Below are 16564 nucleotides of genomic sequence, written 5' to 3' on the forward strand. Positions count from 1 at the left end.
TCGCTCGCTCTTACTCCCCTCCACGAAGAACCGGCACTTCCCCCCCTCACCCATCCTCCACCCCCACCTCCATCTCCAGCCCAACCCCCACCTCGCCACCCCTATCTCGCTCACCAGCGCCACGTTCGTTCGTTCGTTCGTTCCTTCTTCGCTCTCTCTCTCTCTCTCTCTCTCTTGCTCTCTCTCTCTCTCTCTGTTCTTCTCGCCTATCCCCACTACTACGCTTTCTATCTTCTCTTCGCATCCCCCACTCCAACGTCCACGTTGCCCCACCTCCACAGACTCATCACGACCCCCACTTCTAATCTCGCTCGCGCGAGATGTACCCGCGTACTTCCACGCGACGTCCGACGCACGCGTGCGGCTCGTCTTCTTCTTCTTCTTCTTCTTCTTCTTCTTCTTCTTCTTCTTCTTCTTCTTCTTCTTCTTCTACTTCTACTTCTACTTCTACTTCTACTTCTACTTCTACTTCTTCTACTACTGCTCTTATTACTAACTACTACTACTGCTGCTGTTACGTACTTATCCTCTTCTTTTTCTTCTTCTTCTTCTTCTTCTTCTTCTATTGCTATTACTTCTTCCTCTTCGGATTTTCTATCCTTTCTCGAGGACGACCACCATGAACTTGGAAAGTTATCGGTTGCTTTGTCGATGACGTACGTACTTACTACTTACATACGAATGTCTCTTACTGCGTACTTACTTACATCCATTATTTTTTCCTTCTCATCTGCTTAAGAGATGATCTCTCTCCCTTTCTCTCTTGAAGAAATAGATGATCCTCCTAAAGAAATCGTATCTCTTCTCCTGTGATATATCTATCGTCCTTTGATTTTTTGTTTACTCGTTCGTTTGTTTCTTTCACTCTCTCTTTTTTTCTCTCGATAAATTCTCTTTCGATTCAAGATTTTTTTTAGATCTCTCTCTCTCAAGGCCGTTGCTTGACACACTCTTTCTGATGTAAAACGACGATCTTACATATATACAAAAATAGGAGGATCGTGTAACGATAAAAAATAAAATAAAATAAAATAAGAAGAAAAAAGGAAGGTAAAAAATATTACCAAAGAAAAAAGGAAAGAAAAAGGAAAAAAGAAAGAGACAAAGGGGAGAGAGAGAAACGAATCGATGATGACATGCTCTCAAGGATAATAATATCAAAAAGGCATATAACAGGCTCGTTGGCCTCTTCATCCTCTCTCTCTCTCTCTCTCTCTCTATCTACCATTGCCGGACACCCGACACATAAACATACATACCCATGTATCCTAAACGAAAGCACGCTCGCTTCGGTAAAAGCACTCGCCGTGTTTGAGGAAGAAGAGGAGGAGGAGGAGGAGGAAGAGGAAGAGAAGGAGGAAGAAAAAAAGAAAGAGAAGCAAACGCTTGGTGGTAGCTGGAGAGAGAGAGAGAGATAGAGAGAGAGAGAAAAAGAAATAGACAGACAGACCGACAGAGAGAGATACAGTGAGAGATAGAGAGAGAGAGAGAGATAGAAAGAGAGATAGAGAAACGTGGCGGTAGTACATACGTCAAGCCCGAGAAACGAAGCGCCATCCCGAGGATTCCCCTAACGCACCGGGGAAAGAAGAGACAAATGACAAGGATGGCCACGCCTACCGACGACTTGCTATGGGCGTCTGTGTGCGTTTGACTTCCCCGCGCGCATCACGAGAGTGGGGTGGTGGAACGTTCTATACGTGACAACTTGCTCCTGGAGAGGGGAAGTGAAGTGGAAGGGGGACAGCAAGAGCGAGAGAGAAAGAGAAAGAGAAAAAGCGGGAGAGGAAGGGAGAAAGAGTGAGAGAGAGAGCGAGAGGGGGGGTGAGGAAGAGATGGAAGAGTCCCGGGTGTGTTTCCTGATTTTTGAAGCTCTCGATGCAGCCACGACTATGCGCGTTATATGCTCTTCCTCTATCCCTAAAAGAGAGTGAAAGACAGATATATATATATATATATATATATATATATATATATATATATCGTAGTCGATCTAATACGATCTCGTAGTTAACGTAATTCGTTGATCGAGGGATTACGTGCTCTCTTGGTTCCTTCACATTACGGATGACTTTTATCATAGAGAAAATCTTCATAATCGAGAGAAGGATATACGTATATATTTATTTATTTATTTATTTATTTATTTATTTATTTATATATGTATACATGCAAGTTTGCGACTTGTATCATCCATAAATATTATCGTATGGTGGCTGATTTATTTATAGATCGTTATATCCTACACAGGTATCTAAACGCGATCGATTTAAAAAGTTAATGTCTATCTTAGTAAATAGTTGTTTAATTGTCGTCTTTGACGGATTCGAGGGATATTGACAGTGTCGAAGGAGAATGATGTAGGTAATCTATCGTGCTTGCTTTTGTTAATCATTCTTTTTCTCAAATACCTCAAATACTTAAGCAGTTATAAGTACGCTTAAGTACTTACGCGACAGTCTCCGACACGCTAGTTTAAATACGAATAGATACCTATGTATATATTTATCTCGATGTACATACATATATGCATGCACATATCTGTCGCGTCGAACCGTAAAAGAATATAATGAAGAAGAAGAAAAGGAAGAAGAAGATGATGAAGAAGGAAGGAGAAGACGACGACGACGACGACGATGAAAAAAAAATAAATAAAAAAGCAAAAAAAAAAGAAAGAAAAAGGAGAAAAGGTAAAAAAAAAATCAAAAAAAGAGGGAAAAAAAATAAGCGACGAGATTGCTTTTACGACGAGTTAATTCCTCGACTACGGTATCTAATTAACTTTCGAAATTCTAATTGCCCGTAACGTCACTTTGGTTATACGTGTTTGTGAAAGTGTAACTACGTGCATACAACTACATATATATCGTTATTTATACTCGCCGTTTGCTCGACATCGACGGGGTATTATCCATAAACTAAGTTATTACTTGGCTGCCATAAAAGGATAAGACAGACGTTTATCAGATACGAACTGTGCTCGCGCGTTTAGCACTGAGATACGCGCGAATAGCTACGTACCTACGTACGCGGATGTTTAAGTGAGACACCAAAACGAGCGGCCATTTCGCGAGCTCGACGCCACGGACTTTACAAAATGGCTCGTAAAACTCCTACATTGGCCGTCGCACGAGTTTCTCCTTCTTTTCCTTTTTCTTCTTCTTCTTCTTCTTCTACTTGTTTTTTTTCTCCGTTTTTTTTTCTTTCTCTTCTTCTTTTCCTTTTATTATAGTGACTTTTGTCAGATGTTTCTTTTTCTTCCTTTTTTTGTATCCCTATTTTTCTTTCTCTCTAAATATATGTATATATATATATTTTTTTTTTCTTTCATATACATTCATTTTTTTTTTATATTTCCTTCATCTTATTTGCTCTGCTAATTTCCCTTTTTTTATGGGAAAAAAAAATGTTACGTCCTACACATCGAAATGATCTGATCGGCTAACATAAAAGAACGTTATCCCTCCTAAGAACTATTTCTATGGGGGCTAAAAGATCAATCGCCTCGACTCGCCGACACGACTCGCCGTGTCGTGTTTTATTAGCGATAGTAAAACCGCGCGCAAACAATCGATATATTCGTTCGTAATATCGTTTTCGAGAGAGAGAGAGAGAAAGAAAGAGAGATTCCTATCGGTGATGGAACAGAGAGAGAAAAAAGATAAGGTTCCTTTGTACCTGTCCTCTCTCTCTTTCTCTCTCTCTCTCTCTCTCTCTCTCTCTCTCTGTCACTTTCTCTTTCATTCTCACTCTCACTCTCTCTTTCTACTGTAAAGCTGAATTTTCTTTTTCGTTAATAAAGAATGTGTAAGAATCGACACATGTTAAAAGTAACCGATTTCGTTGTCAATACTTTTATCGTTTTCTTGGAACGACACCAATCTCACGACATTTTATTGCACGCTAATCTCGCGACGTGACCGCATCCCTTATCTCTTTGTAAGGTTCTCTTGAGCATAATACCAACTATCCATCCCCTATCATCCCCTCTTTCCAAAAGAAAAAAATTAAAAAAAAGAATACAAAATAAAAAAGAACGAAATAATAAAATATAATAAAATAAATGGAAAAACTAATTCAATAAAAATTAATTCGATCGAGTGTAGGTATTCATCTACCTATCTATCTACCTACCTAGCTAGCTACCTACTACCTACCTATCTACCTTTCTACATACTTACATACTTAGTACATACCTATTTACAAAGCTTAATTAAAAGATATGAAAGTCTTGAGAGAACGAACGACGACGCTTATCGTATAATTGAAAAACTCCCTTAAAAAGAGAGCCAAGAGAGAAAGAGAGAAAGAGAGAGAGAGAGAGAAGAAAAATCGTGATCGATAGATTAACAATCTTCTACGCAGTAAACCGATGTACGTACGTACAGTTATAATTTATAACTCCAATACGCTTTGTCCTCTATCAAACGCGGCATGAGTCATTGGTATCTCTCTGCACGTTCTTCTTTTTCTTTCAAAAGTGACGTTAAGTCAAAAATAAAAAATAAAAGGAAGCTAAAAAAAACATAAAACACGAACAATAGGTACGATGATCGAAATCTCAAACGTCGTTCGATATTATCAACTTTCTCGACATGTACCTACTACATTTAAAACGTCTATATGTATGTATATATGTATATATGTATGTACCCATGTACACATAAGTAGGTGAGTACTTACATTACGTCCACTTTCAAAAGAATTTGATCAATTCTCTTTCTCTTTAAGAAAGTTTATCTTCCCTATCGTGAAAATCATCTCGACTTTGAGCAAGAGATGTAGTATGAGTAGGTACCTATGTACTATACCTACAAAGGGATTTTCCTAACTTCGATTTCGTTCCTTCTCTCTTTTTCTCTCTTTCTTTCTTTCTTTCTTTCACTCTCTCTTTCTTCATCCCTCTTTCTCTCGTCTTCTCCACTCCATAGAAGACGAAGCCGTTCGCTCTCTCGTAACGTGCCGTTCCGTCTTTACAAATTTTATATCATTTTTATGAGGCATAAAGTCGTCGAGAAGCCGTCGCCGAGGTAGGTAGGTAGGTAGGTAGGTAGGTAGGTAGGTACCGTAGGAAGAAAAAGAGAAAGAGAAAGAGATAGATAGATAGAGAGAAAGAGAGAGAGAGAGAGAGAGAGAGAGAGAAGCTTGTTAGAAACTCGGGCAGCCCTCTTTTCACCCTCTGGAGGGGTGAACACGAGACCTGTGAGCTGTACATAGACGCAACCCTTCGGTGGTAGTCACGTGGCTGGGCGGAGCGGATTACACCCCGTCGTGTTTCTCCTTCGACCAAAGTGGGGGTAGTTTCCCCAAGAGTGGGGAAGAAAACGGGGACAAAGTATAGGTCCTCTCTCTACGTTAGATAAGTATGTGTGTTCGTCGATGTAGATAGGTACCTACGTATCTAAATGTAAGTATAGGTGTATGCGCGCGCTACGTGTATCCGTGTGATCTACGAGCCGAGCTCTATCAAGAAACGTTTCGTGTCTTATTAAAAATTTGCCAATTGAACGAAACGCCGGCTATTAGCTGTATTTCTTCTAGGAAATTTCCTTTTTTTTTTCTTCTGATTTTTTGTCTTTTTTTCTGTTTTTTTTTTTTTTTTTTTTTTTTTTTTTTTTTTAGTTAGAGAGAGAGAGAAGGAAATCGTCAAAGAGTCAAACATTTATCGACCAATCATTTAGTTATCTCGCCATATCCTATATAAACCACCAATAATTCGTGACTTTTTCGACCGGGTTTTGATCGTATCGACGAAAAAAAAAATAAAATAAAAAAGGAAAAAAAAGAAGAGAGAAAAAGAATTTTTTCGATCGATAAACCTGTCCCCATCAGATGATCGATAAACTTTTTCCAACTACGGCTCGCCCTTGATTATACACCGTAGGATTATTACCACTTTAAGGTTAATCCTACTTAAGATGGACGGAAAAATAGGCGAAAACTTAGCTTGACACTACTTACTTGGACGGCCTCCTTTCGACGACGCTTTGTAGAGGTTGGTAGCTACGGCTTACCGGTATTAGACTCGACGATCTCGTTAACGAGCTTTCGATCGAGGGCTCGATCTCTCCAAGTCGATGATAGATCCATCGTTAAAATTTCGCAAAAGCTTCATTGTCATTTTTTTTCTTTTTTTCTTTCTTTCTTTCTTTCTTACTTTCTTTTTCTCTGTCTTCCTTTCTTTTTTCTTTCTTTTCCTTTTTCTTGTCTCTTTTTCGAAATTTCTATCATTATCTTCTATCATTATGTGAAGTTAGAAATGTTGAGAGTAGATCGAGGTTCCTTTTTCTATTTCCTTTACTTTTTCTTTTTCTTTTTATTCGTTGAAAATATTCAAAAACTTCACTTCGCACGTGTAAAGCGGCCTGCAGAGCGTTTTGCGTATTTTGATAAATGGACCACGAGCTTAACGTTCTTTCCCTAACTCAAGCGACCTCCTTCAACCCTCCCTGATTCCACTCCATCAATTTTCAATCACAAAGAAGTCTCCAGCCACATTTATCGCGGCGTTCCTTCTTTAGCCTCTTAGCTACCTATAGTTAGTAGATAGGTATAAGTATTTATACGTCCGCATAGCTAAGTGTATATATATATATATATATATATATATATATATATATATATATATATATCTTTTTTCTTATTACTCTTCACTTCAAACGTTCAAATTTTCCGCGATCATTAATTTCTCATGATTAATAAAAATATAGATAAGTATTTAATTACGTTCGAATTGTAAAATAATCAACTAAAATGATTTTTCGCCCATTCGATTTCCTTTTCTAATGTTTCTTTTCGTTCCTATTTCTTTTCTCTTTTTTCGTTTTTACGTAATAACGCACGTGTCACTTAAAAACTCATTTCGATAACTAAGTAAAAGTAATCTATGCGTGACAACGAGAACTATCGCTCGAAGATTATCTAATAAATTATCTGATAAATCTCGAGTCATCGAATCTCACATCGAAAATAGAACGAACGGGTATCGGTTTATTTTATTTGTAAAAAAAAATCTTCTTTTCGGAGGAAAAGTACAGAAATAAAAATATGTATATATAGAAAAAAAAATAAATAAATAGACAGATGGACAGGTGTGTGTGTGTGTGTGTGTGTGTGTGTGTGTGTGTGTGTGTGTGTGTGTGTGTGTAGAGGAAAAGAGAGAGAAAAATAGAAAGGGAAAAAATAGAGAGAAGAAATTCGTTCACTCATTACGATCGCAAACGATCGTTATTTCGATGCGTTATGGATAGATTAATATCCATATACGTAGATCGTGGAGGATTACGTGCGAGGATGAAGAGAGGTGTGCTAGATAAGCGGCTCTCTTTTATATTTTTTTCCCTCCCACCCTCCCCCCTCCCTTTTTTTCTTTTTTTCTTTTTTTTATTATTGGCAAATGTTCGAAGCACCGTACGTGACTAATCCTAATGAAAACGGAACGGTACGCGCGAGCCCGGACTACGTTTAAACGTCAGCAGCGATAATAGCAGCCGCGTAAACGACAAAAATGAAGCGTAGCATGGCATTTTTTGGATTATGTTTATACATATCTATACACGTTATAAGAATCACGAGGTAAAAGTACATATGCATGTACGTACGTAGATATCATACATTTCTCTGTGGATGTATGTACGTGTATATGTGTACGTCTATGGGTATCAAAAAATAATCGACGTTATTGGAACATGAAGCAAACGTTCAGCATCGAAAAAAAATTTTTCAACATCGAAAGCATAATGTATTCAAAATAAACTAATAAATAACACTTAAGTATATATTTCGTCAATCGTTCTTCTATACATCTCTTTCTTACGGATAAAAGAGAGAAAAATCTCCATTTTATCGGCTCGTAAAATTCTCTAGCGTTTCGTAAAACAACCCCCTCGTCGATCCTGTTGTCGATCGACTATCTCGCAATTTTACATTTCAATATCGATTTGTAAAATCGCGAATTTCGAAAGAAACACGTTACCGATCGAAATACGTACTATTTATTTATTTGCTTTCTTCCTTCCTTCCTTCCTTCCTTCCTTCCTCGCTCTCGATATCGATTTGATTTGAGGAAAAAAAACGTCACTGCACCTCTTAGACTCGGAACATTCGATGCAAAAAACAAAAAGGGAAGGAAGAGAAACAAAAAGAAAAGGAAAAAAGAAAAGATAAAAAGAAGAAAAAGAAAAAGAAGAAAAAGAAGAGGAGAGGAGAGAAGGAAAAAAAAATCCATGGAGAATCACAACTTGCTCGTAGTTTCGAACGAAACGACAGGATACGATCTCGTAACGGTGAAGGTCCGTTACCCCGAAGCAATAAATTCGAAGGAAGAGAAGGAAAAGATCTTTCGAATGGCATGACTTTTCCGCCGGGGAGCGACTCCGTTAGACGAGGAATAGAAAGAGAAAGAAAAACAGGAAAGAGAAAAAGAACAAAAAAGAGAACAAGAAGAAGAACAAGAAGAAGAACAAGAAGAAGAAGAAGACGAGACATCGTCCGAGTTAGTTATCCATCCACCTTGAGAAAACGTTCCTGCTCTCGATTTCGGCCCTGAGAAATCGAGTAGGTTGCGCCCGCGTGTTTCAGCACGTCTCTTATGTAGGCGTATTCTACGTTTTCTCTGTATTCGTGTATCTCGCAAGAGGTTACATACACACATACATATTCACACGTATAGATACGCACACGTACACATCGCTATACGATCAGAAAGAGAAGTACTACGCGTGCTGAAGAGAGACACTGAATACCTACCCCCACCACCCAACAAGCATCGCTACAGTCACGTGAATATACCAACCAATCGGATGGCCAGCTTGGGGCGGCGCCTCCATCGTCGTTCGAACATGGCAGCCTCTTTCTCTTTCCCCCGTGACGGTGAATGCAGTGCGTAGGAGGTAGAACGTTGCACATACGTTCGACACTTCGCTACCTTACCTTTATCAATACCCTAATTTTATAGTAATCATAATCGTAATCACCGAATCAACCCAATCGACGAAGAAACTAGTAATATTTATTTCTTTTTAGTAGGTATCTACCTACTTATCTATCTATCTATCTATCTACCTATCTATCTATCTACCTACCTACCTACTTAAGTACATATTCATCTAAGACTAGATGATACGTCTAATGGTGTGCGCATCCTACGCTCGCCTACTCGATATTTGAATCTCTTGCTAAAGGAGATAGCGCTATGTCATTTTCTAAAATTTCATTTTCTTTCAATTCTCACCCAAAGAAATTATGTTTAGGTATATTATTTTGTTCCTAGAATGTTAAGGAAAATTATGTGATGAACTTAAAGAGAAAAAAGGAAAATGAGAGAGAAAGAGCGAGGGTGATAAGACGAGTGCAATTAAATATGTATATGTTATATATAGATATAAATATGTATATATACAAATGTATATGTATATCGAATTGTTATTAAATATATATATATATCGAATCGAAATTGTTATAAAAATTAAACGTCGCGAATCGATCGAGTAACATTTTTTTTTTGTTTTACTATTTCATCCCTTCAGCAAAACGTTTTCGGGATAATCGATCTTTTTTCTTTTTTTTCAGGTTTCAAAATTTCCTTCGACCTAATCGTTGGATACCAACGGAGTGGGATAGTCGAGTAGTAGCCAGCCGTCGGTCGACGCATTTGTCATCATATTCTGCGTAGCTTCATCTTTTTGTAAATTCACGTTTCTAATTAAGAAATAAAAAAGATATCTACAAAAAATTATCTTGCGAACAACGCATTTTAATTGTGACGTAGAAGACGAGAAAAAAAATAATATTATCGACAAAATATATTATTATCTCGAAAATGTCTTGCTGAAGATTGCAGATATTAAAAAAAAAAAAAAGATAAAAAAGAAATAAAAAGAAATAAAGAGAAGTAAAAAGAATAAAAGAGAGAGAGAGAAAGAAAAAGATTGAAATTAAAATGGCTGAATATTTAATAATAACCTATATCAATAAGGGCTTTAAGGCGATTCTTATAGTTATGAATGCTTATATAATAACTACCGAGAGAAACAGACTAATAATCTCACAGCGAGACAAAATAATGACCGGAAAAGGAAATGGTTTTCGTTTTGCGTGTTATTAGGTAGGTAGAAGTAAGTACTTATCTATCTATGTTCCACGTAACCGCGACATACCTACCTACCTATCTACCTATCTACCTACCTACCTATCTAGCTACGCTTTCGCGTATTCGCTCGACCTAAAACCAGCGCATAACTTATAACGGGCTTAGGTCATATCGCAAATTGTTTTCCCGTGGTTCCGCTACCGGATTAACCAGTAAAGCTTTTCGTTTAAAATAATTACCTAAAACGCGTAGCTACTCCTACCTACCCACCTACCTACCTACCTACCTACCTACCTACCTACCTACCTATCTACCTACCTACCTATCTACCTACCTACATATCTTCCTAAACGCGGGCGCGGACACGCGCGCGCGTTCAAGCGAGCGAGCGAGCGAGCGAATAAACGAACGAGCTTGCAACACCGATCATATCGTTATTAGAAACTAGTTTTTACACGAATAAGAAAAATGGTAGGTAGGCATAGGTAAGTACTTACCTATCTACTTAGCAATCTACATATCTATCTATCTACTAAAGTTCTAGCGTCTTATGAAAGAGTATATTTTTCGGCGGGAAATTCGAAAGTTCGATCTCATATCCGTATATCTACGTATGACGTAACGGAATAGAACAAAAATTAAAAAAAAGGAGAAGGAAATTAGAAAATTTGTCATTCCTATCGGTATCTATTTATAAAAGATTCATCAACGTGTCGCAATCGAGGAAAAGCGTAGGAAAGGTCGCGTTGCGATGATAACTCCAGGAAAGAAAAAGAGAGATAGATAGATAGAGAGATAGAGAGATAGATAGATAAAAAGAGAGAAGGAGGAAGGAAGAAAGAGAGAGAAAAAGAGAGAGAGAGATACGACTATACCTAACTACTCGAGAACCGACATAAAGATAAGTTCCTTCCACGAAAAAAAGCACCGTCGGACAAAGATTGTAAGAAGGTGTGAAACGAGGCACGTGCTCTGGCCGTCATATATCACCGACACCCTTCTACTCTTTCTCTTACTCTCTCTCTTTCTCTCTCTCTCTATCTTTCAGTCTCTCTCTCTTTTCCACAGAAACACAAACGCGCGCGCGCACACACATATACACGTGATGAGGGATGCGAGGGCGGCATGTAGTCTATGAATATTCGTCGCTTGGCAATGAAATGATGAACGATCTTCTCAACCCCTCCTTTTTCGATTCACACATACACAAACTTTCTCTCTCTCTCTCTCTTTTACTTGCACACACACACGTACGTACATACATACATATACACGAAACTACATATAAATTCACTGAGAACGTGTAAAGGAGGCCGACCTTTTCGCGAAAAGAAGAAGAGGCTCATGCCTCGCTTCCTTTCTACGTGGCATGCGAACCGTGCCACGCGGTTTCCTTAAACTCTCATCCCTTTAACAGCGATGGTAGTAGTAGTAATATCCACCGATGGTTGGGCCCCATGTAAAAGGGTGCCCATGTTCCTATTCCCCTCTCCCTTCTCCTGCCCTATCCCTCGTCGCCCCCGACAACGACGACGACGACGACGACGACGACGACGACACGACGTCGTTTATCAAAATCATGCTGATTTTCACATCGATATAATTGCTTTAACCGAAATGCAGACGAGAGGATCGTTCGGGGCTTCTCTTATCGACGTTATTTTTTGATAACGATTATTTTTCTTTTTTCTTTTCTCTCTCTCTCTCTCTCTCTCCCTCTTTCGCTGTCTGCCATTGTCATTGTCTCTCATTCGGGATACCATATATATAAATATATTATGATATATCTGATCAACTTCGAAATAAAATTCGAAAGATTCGATTGTTTTCAAAAAATGTTTATAATCGTGCTCTTAAATTCATATCGATTTTTCTTTCGCTAAAATGAAGTATAAAAATTAAATTGAAATTGAGAGGTATTAAAAAAAAATGATTAAAATGTTCTTCCAAATGCATATCGATTTTTTTTCCTCTAATAATGAAGTATAAAATGAATTATTAAAAAATGAAGTTTGCGATTAAATTATTGTATTACGATGTTCCTTTTTTTAATACCAAATGTCTCTTCGGAATATAATGGCAATGAAAAAGAGAGTTCCGATTTGAAATTAACTTTATAATAAAATTCGGATGATTCTATTATGTTTAGTGGATGATTAAGATTGTCTTTGTCCTTCTAAATTCATTGATTTTTTTTTTTTCCTTTAAAGTATATCTACAAAAAAAAATCTTTTAATGTCGTCTACACGTAATAAAATATTACGATGTCTTCCCTTTTTTTTTCTTTTTATAGTGTTTCGGTATCTATACTGGCTAATCTAGATTTCAAAGTGACATTGAAAAGAGAGTTTCTAATGTAATTAACTTTGAAATAAAATTCGTAAAAGGATTTAATCGTGTTTAGAAAATGATTAAGATCGTCGTTCATTTTTTTAAACTTATCGATCTTTTTTCTCTAGAAAATCAAGTACGTATCTATAAAAAACAATACATACATACATATATATATATATATATATATATATATATATATTTTTTTTTAACGTCATATACACGTAATAAAATATTACGATGTCTTTTTTCTTCGTCGTTTTTTTTTTCTTTTAGTGTTTCGATATCTATTCTAGCAAATCTCGATTTCAAAGCGACATTGAAAAGAGTTACCGAATGGTAAACTTTCGGCTAGATCTTTTTCACTTTGAAACGATGAATTTGCGTCAGCTCGTCAAGAACGATAGCGTTTTCAGCGGGCTCTCGGCCGCGGCTCGTCTCGAGGATGACTGACAGGTCATAAAACGTTATCGTGTGTTGTTCAGACACAAGCAAACGGCCTCTCCCGACGCGCTATCGCTCCTTTCGGGTTCACGCAAATACGAGAAACGATTAAAGTGCAAGCGATCTTCGTCGTCTGCAAACATTTTTTTTCTCTTTCTCTCTCTCTCTCTCTCTCTTCCTCTTTCTACGTAAATTCTTCCATCGAGAGGAATCCGTTATCACGCTAACGATTTTTTATTTGTGCCCGAATAATAAAATAAAAAAGAAAAAAAGAGAAAAGAAATAAAAAAGATAAAACAAGAAATTGTTTTTAAGAAAAAGAAAAAAAATAATAGTAATAATAATAATAATAATAATAATAATAATAATAATAATAATAATAATAATAATAATAATAATAATAATAATAATAATATTAACAATAATGATACGTTCGCCCGTGCATAGACACAAATAATTCAAATATCGTATATAGAACGATTTGAAAAAAAATATTTACACAGATTCTAGAAAATTTGTCTCATCGATCGGTAGTTAAATATTATATTGTAGTACATACTCGTAAAACATGTCGAGAGAGAACCGACTTCCCTCTTCACATGTTTGATCACCGGTCGTACCCGTTCACAGCTATGAACTTTTTCATATGGTACCTACTCTTGATAAACAGAAGAGAACGAGTGACGATGTAAATGATAAGATTAAATTTCCCGATGAAGAGAGGCGGTACACGGTTACGATATATGTAGGTAGGTAGGTACGCCACTTCACAGATAGATCGAAGATTACAGAAACGCCTTTCTTTAGATCTGATACGATCTTATTGTTTAGAATTAGAAATAGAATTTAAATCGAACGATTTCATGAAAAATTTTTCTTTTCTTTTTACGTTCTAACAAATGTTTCTTTTCTTTCTTTTTCTCTTTTTCTTTTTTTTTTTTTTTTATTTTTTTCATGCGCATGTGCGTGCGTAGTTCTTTCCTGTCCTTGCGAATTTTCTAAACGATATAATTATAAAAGAAATATATATGTATCAACGCGTGAGAACCAATGACAAAATAAATAATAAAAAAACGAGACAATTTTCCTATTCCTTTTTTTCTAAGAGAAAATTTTTATTTCGCCTTCTCCTTTCCTCCCTTTTTTCACTCATGCTCTCCTTTCTATTTTCCCCTTCCCTTCACGACGACTTGTTTCGCTAAGCACGAAATCGTCTGATAAGAAAAGGACGTCAACCCTTGGATGTAACATGGCTCGAGAAGACACGGACGTCACTCACTTTGTAATTGTTACGTAAATACATATGTATATAATATGTTGGTATACACGTAGGACATATCCCCTATCCTTGGATATGATACAAACAAATAGAAATATATTCATGTACATACGTATATATGTAAATAGTATAGAAAAACCAGGTTTTACATTTGTCAGTGATATAATAAAAATAAGACGATATTTTTGTTCGAAAATTCTTTTCAAATTGTATTTAAATCTGACAATGAAATTAATTAGTATCTCATCATCTATTCTTATTGAGATAAATTTATTATTGAGATATTTAATAAGTGTACCTAATATTTAAAAAGCTTTGATAATCCTTATGGTCAATATCATGTATAATACATTACGTAATTAATATTTATTATTTAATGTATTATCTTAATATATATTAAATAATATAAATTGTAATAAAATAATATATATATATATATACATATCTACTTAAGATAATAAAATTAATATCTACATATATACCTACGTATTATATTTGTTACATTTTACTTTTCCTCAGAAAAATGTCGGAAAAATTCTCCCTTTTTCCCCTCACCCTCTCTCACCCTCTTTCTCTCTCTCCCTCTCCGACTAGATCTTAAATTATATCCATGAAAAAGTATAATACTTCTTTAACGACTTTTATTATACACGCCGCGTGCGTGAATATTCATGAATTCGGAATGAAGTAAGATACCTTACCAAGGGAAAAAAAGTATTCGCAAAAATATTGCGAAAACAAATACGAAAAATAGAAACGAGGAGACGCGGAGTTTGGAACGTACGTGTGTATGCCCGTCTTCTGGATCGGTACTGACTTGATCTTGAGTTTGCGAAAAGGAAAATGCTTTTCAACGAGAACTGGAGAGACGCGTGCCTTCGTTCCCACGTGTACACGAACGAGAATAAAAGCCAGCAGAAAGTGGTCCACGTACGACGTTGTTGCGAAAACTTAAGGGGAAGGGGAAGAGGAAGGAGAAGGGAGTGAGAGAGGGGATGAAAGAAAGAGTAGAGTACACGTTCGAGGGGTTGCTCGTATCTAAAGGTTGAGAGGGGGCGCATGGAACGTTGTGGGTCGGTTGGGAGAATAAGAGGGTGGTGATGGTGGTGGTAGTAGTAGTGATGTTGAATAGGGTTGGTTGTAACCACGTATATCGTCCTACTGTCACGTATCTCGATCTGTCGCGAATCCGTAGCCGATATTTGCGCTCCTTCTTGTCTAACGTAAGTGGACGATCTACGATTTCTTAGCCAAACAATAAAATCACTCTCGCACTTCAGTCCACTTCTCCTTAAGGCAAGGAAATCAAAGACGATTGTTTAAACTTGAACATACCCGTGCTGAACGATCCATTCAGAAAATATTGCTATCTGCTTATATATGTATGTATGTATGTGTGTGTATGTATATATATATATATATATATATATATATAAATACGATGAAATATCTTCGTCGATCGAATCGATATTTATCTAAGATTTTTGTCGTTATTCTATTCTAAAGTAATTCCATCGTAATTCTGTTATGTAAGGATGGCGTATAATTATTGATTACGATATTAAAGGGATCGATCGAAATTTTTCTGGAAAAAAAGTTAATTGAATTGAAGCAAAATAAAAAAAGATCAAGAGAGAAAAAAAAATAAGAAGAAGTAGAAGAAGGATAACGAATTAGGTAACAAGTAATCGAGATAACTAGCATGAACGATCCAAACTATAGGATTATCTACGATACACACCAGAATACTAATCCATTTGTTATAGAGTTATACGTAAGTATACTAAGGGTTGCCAGGTCGATGTTATTTTAGGTGATATCTGAAGTAGCTAGAGAGACCGAGAGAAAGAGAGAGAGAGAGAGAGAGAAAGAGAGAAAGAGATAAGGACAGAGAAAGACAGAGAGAGAGAGAGAGAGAGAGGAACCGTGTCGTTGAGACAGGCAGGTTCGCCCTGCTAGCGAAAGGGACATGGAGGACCCTCGAAGGTAATCTTGGCTCGTTCGCGGAGGGCTGCATTTTGATCCTCGAGGCTTCTGCCATGGCACGCTCGCTCCGTTCCTACGCATTCACTATAATTAGAATTCCCTAATTAACGTGACCCAACATTTCTCTCTCTCTCTCTCTCTCTCTTCTTATCTTTCTCTCTCTCTCTTTCTCGCAAGCTGTAGTATAATCTTCCGGCTTGACCTCAGCTTTCCAACCTTTTTTGTCGCTTCTTCATCTTCTTCTTCTTCTTCTTCTTTTTCCTATTTTTTTTTTGTTTGCTTCTTTTTCTTCTACTTCCACTTCTTCTTTCGAGCTTCCCACCACTAGACAGTTAAAAAAAGAAAAAAAGAAAGGAAAAGAAAAATATCTTTTTCTTTTTTCTTTCTTTCTTTCTTTCTTTCTTTCTCTCTTTCGCTCTCTCTCTCTCTCTCTC

This window comes from Vespula vulgaris, chromosome 10, assembly GCF_905475345.1.
Source record: "Vespula vulgaris chromosome 10, iyVesVulg1.1, whole genome shotgun sequence".
NCBI classification, from domain to species: domain Eukaryota; kingdom Metazoa; phylum Arthropoda; class Insecta; order Hymenoptera; family Vespidae; genus Vespula; species Vespula vulgaris.